The sequence below is a fragment of the Mobula birostris genome, chromosome 1 (assembly GCF_030028105.1).
Source record: "Mobula birostris isolate sMobBir1 chromosome 1, sMobBir1.hap1, whole genome shotgun sequence".
NCBI lineage: Eukaryota > Metazoa > Chordata > Chondrichthyes > Myliobatiformes > Myliobatidae > Mobula > Mobula birostris.
In genome coordinates this window covers 89,592,631-89,598,787 of record NC_092370.1, presented here as the reverse complement: position 1 = coordinate 89,598,787, position 6,157 = coordinate 89,592,631, and positions in this window count along the sequence as shown.

Genomic DNA, 6,157 nt, shown 5'->3' with positions numbered 1-6,157 from the left:
AGTTAGTCCTGACGAAGGGTCTCGGCCTGAAACGTCGACTGCACCTCTTCCTACAGATACTGCCTGGCCTGCTGCGTTCACCAGCAACTTTGATGTGTATATTCTCTTGGATTTGCTTATCTGACTCACGAGGATACTGCCTAGTTTAGAGAACATGTGCTTTCATTAGAGGCTGGACAAACTTGGGTTGTTTTCTCTCGAGCAGCAGAGGCTGCAGAGAGATCCAATAGGGGTTTATAAGATTATGAGAGGCATAGACAGAATAGACAGGGAGTATTCTTTTTCCAGGGTAGAAATTTTTAATATGAGAGGGCATGCAATAAAGGTGCGAGGGATAAGTTCAAAGGGGATGTGAGGGGTGCCTGGAATACGCTGCCTGGTGTGGCGGTGGAGGCAAATACATCACAGGCTTTTAAGAGATGTTTAGATAGGCACGTGTATATGAGAAAGATGAAGGGATATGGACATTGTGTAGGTAGGAGGGATTAGTGTTTTTGATTTTAAAATTTTATTTTTAGCTAGTTCGGCACAAGATTGTGGGCCGAAGGGCCTGTTCCTGCGTTGTACTGTTCTATGTTCTACATAAAGGTGCATACACTAGGATGCTCTTTATTGACTACAGCTTGGCATTCAAAACCATCATCTCCTCAAAACTAATCAATAAGCTTCAGTCCTTGACCTCAATACCTCCTTGTGCGTTTGGATCCTCTACTTCCTCACTTACAGATCCCAGTCACTATGGATTGGTAACATCTCCTCCTCGATCTCCATTAGCATAGGTGCTTAGCCCTCTGCTCTACTCGCTTTACACGTATGACTTTGTGGCTAAGCACTGCTCCAATGCCATATTCAAGTTTGTTGACGACACCACTGTTGTAAGCTGAATCAAAGATGGTGATGAATCAGCATTTCGCAGGGAGATTGAAAATCTGGCTGAGTGGTGCTATAACAACAACCTTTTATTCAATGTCAGCAAGACCAAGGGGCTGATTATTGACTTCAGAAGGAAGAAACCAGAGGTCCATGAGCCAGTTCTCAGCGATGGTTCAGAGCTGGAGAGGATCAGCAACTTAAATTCCTCGATTATGAAGAAAGGATGGCAGCACCTCTGCTTAGGAGTTTGCGAAGATTCAGCATGACATCGAAAACTCTGACAAACTTCTATAGGTGTGTGGTATGAGTACACTGACTGCATCACCATCTGGTTTTGTGGGGGGTGGGGGGGGCTACTGCACAGGATTGAAGTAAGCTGCAGAGAGTTTGTAAACTTAGTCAGACCCATCATGGGCACTAGCCTCCGTAGTATCCAGGTGATCTTCAGGGAACGATGTCTCGAGAAGGCAGTATCCATCATTCAGGACCCCCATCACCCAGGTCATGCCTTGTTCCCATTGCTCCCATACAGAAGCCTGAAGGCGCACACGTAATGATTCAGCTACAGCTTCTTCCCCTCTGCCATCTGGTTTCTGAGTGGACATTGAACCCATGAACACTACCTCACTTGCTCTTTATTTCTATTTTAGCACTACTTATTTAATTTGACTATTTAATATATGTACTTACTGTAATAATGGATTTTCTATTATTATGTATTGCAAAGACAACAAACTTCACGACTTATGCTGGTGATATTAAACTTGATTCTGATCCTGATTGTGGATGTGGCACAGTCCATCACGGGTGAAGCCCTCCCCACCATTGAGCACATCTAAATGAAGTGTTGTTGCAGCAAAGCAGCATCCATCGTCAGAGACCGCCACCACCCAGGACATGCTGTCACTGCTTAATTCAGGAAGGAGGTGCAGGAGCCTCAGAACTCACACCATCAGGTTCAGGAACAGTTATTATCCCTCAACCATCAGGTTCTTGATCCAGAAGGGATAGCTTCACTTGACTTCACTTGCCCCATCATTGAAATATCCTCATAACATAGGGACTCACTTTCAAGGACTCGTCATCTCATATTCTCGATATTTATTGCTTTTTTAGTTATTATTAGTGTTTCTTTATTTTTGTATTTGCACAGTTTGTTGTCTTTCGCATACTGGCTGAATGCCCAAGCTGGTGCACCTGCTTCATTGATTCTACTATGGTTTTAATTTTTATGTGGATTTTTTGATTATACCCACAAGAAGATGAATCTCAGGCTTGTATATGGTGGCGCAGACAGTATGTACTTTGATAATAAATTTACCTCAAACTTTAAAATTAAGCCCATTATCCTTGCTGAATTCCCTGACATCATCTCCCCTGTAAGTTTAATATTCAATGTAAGTTTAATTGGGCCAGTCCCATAAATACCACGGGTGTTAAGGTAGGCCTCCTTGCCATACTTGGCAAACTTCAAGTTAGGATTGTGTTAGCATATTTGTTTCCATGCAGGAATGCAGCTCCAAATATCCTGAAGTAGTCATATCACTATGCAGCAAGGAAATGGGCCGCTCAATCCATCAATTTCAGTCCAAGCGAAAGGCCCTCATCAATGTATGGCCCTGGGCCTGTATTCACTGGAATTCTGAAGAATGAGGGGTGACCTCACTGAAACCTATGGAATGGTGCAAGGCCTTGATAGAGTATATGAGGAGAAGATGTTTCCCAAGGTGGGAGAGTTAAAGATCAGAGGACTTTATAGAGTCCAGAATAGAGGGGTGTCCTTTTAGAACGGAGATGAGGAGGAATTTCTTTAGCCGGAGAGTGGTGAATATGTGGATTTTTTTGCCACAGACAGCTGTGGAGGCCAAATCTTTCTGTCTATTTAAGGCAGAGGTTCATAGATTCTTGATTGGTCAGGGCATGAAGGGATACGGGGAGAAAGCAGGAGATTGAGGAAATTAGAATCAGCCATGATGAATTGGCAGCACAGACTTGATGGGCCAAATAACCAGATTCTGCTCCTGTATCTTATGGTCTTATAGTCTTATAGAATATGGAACAGTACAGCACAGGGTCTGACCCTTCTGCCCACAATGTTGTGCTGAATTTATTGAATAAACAAATGGCTAACTAAATTAATCGCTACACAACGTTCATCTCCGTCCATTTCCCTCACATTCACGTGCCTGTCTAGCACCCTTAAAAATCCCTAATGTACTTGCCTCTACCACCACCCCAGGTGGTGCATTCCAGGCAAACAATTTACTCCTCAATCTCCTTTGGACTTACTCCTGTTCACTTTAAATGCATGCCCTCTGGCATTAGACAGTTTAGCCCTTGAAGCACAATACTGCCTGTCTATCCAACCTCCCTTCCCCTCTTCCTTCTTCTATTCCCCACTTGGCCTCTTACCTTTTCTCTTCACCTCACTTATCTATCAACTCCCTCTGGTGCCCCTCCTCTTCCTTTTTTCTCATGGTCTGTTCTCCTTTGTTATCAGATTCTTTCTTCTCCAGCCCTTTATCTTTCCACCCACCTGGCCTCACCTATCACCGTCCAGCTCGTTCTCCTTCCTCTCCTCTCACTTTTTTATTCTGGTGTCTTTCCCCTTCCCTTCCAGTTCTGAGGAAGGGTATTGGCCTGAAACATTGGTGTTTGTCCAACGCCTGTTATAGCACATGCCTTCTAACCAGGTTTACAACCTTTTCTGCACTTTTTCCCAAGCCTTAACATCCTTCCTATAATGGGGTTACCAGAGTTGTATGCAATACTCCAGATGTGGCTTAACTAGAGTTCTATAAAGCTGCAACATAACTTCTTGACTTTTTAACTCAGTGCTTTGACGAATAAAGGCATGTGCCTTCTTAATCACCCTATCAACCTTTTGGGAAACTGCAAATCTCGTTGGGAGTAGGTCACTGTTTGAAGTAACAAGTGACAGAGACATCTTTCAGGGCAGGAGCCTATTTGAAAACTGCGTGTCTCCTCAGGACTGAGTCACTGTTTGAAGTAGTGAGTGAGAGAGCGACGTCTACCAGGGTGGGAGCCATTTAAAATCTGCATGTCTTGTTGGGAGTGAGTCCTGCTTGAAGTAGTGAGTGGGAGAGCAACATCTTGCAGGGTGGCAGCCATTTGAAAACTGCAAGTCTAGCTGTGAGTCAGTCATTGTTTGAAAGAAGTTGGAAGTGGAGCTGCCACTGTTGGAGTGGGTTAATGTCAGAGTGGTCCAGCTTTAGCTCAACAGGCTTAAGCTAGAGAAGGTTAGGACAAGCACAGATGAGGCTCTAAGTGAGTTTCCAGTATGATTTTTTTCCTGTTAGTACATAACTAGTGCACTGAAAGTAGGTCCAGAGTTAGTGGTATGCTCCTTGTTTGAGATGTGGGAAATTTGGGAATCCAGTCTCCCAGATAACTACATATGCATTAAATACACCGAGCTGCAGCTCCTTAAAGGCTGCGTTAAGGGACTGCGTTAAAGGCTGCGTTAAGGGCAGCCTGATGACCTGTGGCTCATGAGGAGGTGAAAGATGGGAGCTACAGGGAAGGAGTCACCCCTAAGTCGCAGGATGCAGGTTCTTGGGTGACTGTCAGGAGAGGGAAAGGGAATAGACAGCCAGTGCAAAGTACCCTGTGGTTGTTCTCCTCAATAATAAGTATACTGCTTTGGATTCTGTTGGTGAGGGGGCGGGGGGGGGGTGTTGGTGACCTACCAGGGAGGAGCTGCAGTGGTCAGTACTCTGGCCCTGTGGCTCAGAAGGGAATAGTGGGGAGGAAGGGAGCTGAAGTGATAGCAGATTCATTGAAGAGGGAACAGAAAGGAGCTTCTGTGGATGACAACGAGATCCTTGGACGGGTTGTTGCTCCCTAGATGTCAGAGTCAGGAATATCTTAGATTGAGTTCACAGCATTTTTAAGTGGGAGGGTGAGCAGCCAGAGTTCATGGTCCACGTCGGTACCAATGTCATGGGGAGGATGGGTGATGGAGTGAGTTTGGGGAGTTAGATGACAGGATCTCCAGAGCTGTGATCTCAGGTTTCCTACCCACGCCACATGCTAGTGAGGCCAGAAATAAGATCATTCCATTTAACACATGGCTAAGGAGTTGGTGCAGGAGGGAGGGCTTCAGATTTTTGCATTGTTGGGCTCTCTTCCAGGAAGGTGTGACCTGTACAGAAGGGACAGTTTGCACCTGAACTGAAGGAGGACTAACATACTAGTGGGAAGGTTTGCTAGTGGTGCACATGGGTTTAAGCTAGAGTTGCAGGGACATGGGAACTAGAGTGTCTGAACATATAGTAGAATAGTATAGAGAAAGATGCTGTTAAGCCTACATTTAAGGTCAAGAGTCACAAGGCTGAGCACGGTAGGTCTAATGTTCTGAATTGTGTATATTTCAATGCAAAGAGTATTGTAGGAAGGGCAAATGAGCTTAGGGAATGGATCAGCATGTGGAATTATGACATTGTAGCCATTAGTGAGACTTGGTTGCAGGAGGGGCAGGACTGGGAGCTCAATGTTCCAGGGTTCCATTGTCTTAGATGTGATAGAGCGGGATTGATTAAAGGGGGAGGTGTTACTAGTCAGGGAAATTGTCACAACAGTGCTCAGTCAGGCTGGACTGGAAAGCTTGTCTAGTGAGGGTTTATGAGTAGAACTGAGGAATAAGAAATGTATGACCACATTAATAGGCTTTTTTTTTAGATTATGAGTACACTCAGACCTCATTTATTGTCATTTAGAAATTCATGCATTAAAAATGGTACAGTGTTCCTCCGGTATGATATCACAGAAACACAAGACAGACCAAGACTAAAACTGACAAAACCACATAATTATAACATATAGTTACAACAATGCAAAGCAATACCGTAATTTGATAATAGCAGACCATGGGCATGGTAAAAAGAAAAGTCTCAAAGTCCCGATAGCCCCAACATCTCACGCAGATGGTAGAAGGAAGAAACTCTCCCTGCCATGAGCTTCCAGCGCCGCAAACTTGCTGATGCAGCATCTGGTAGCACCCGACCACAGTCCGACTCTGAGTCCGTCCGAAAACTTCGAGCCTCTGACCAGCCCTCCGACACTGAGCACTGAGCACTGAGCACCATCTCTGCTGAGCACTTTGACCCCGGCCCCGGCCGCCATGCAACAGGCAAAGCTGAGGATTCGGGGCTTTCCCCTCTGGAGATTTCAGATCACACAATAGCAACGACAGCGAAGCAGGCATTTCAGAAGTTTCACCAGATGTTCCTCCGTGCTCTCACGTCTGCCTCCATCAAATCAG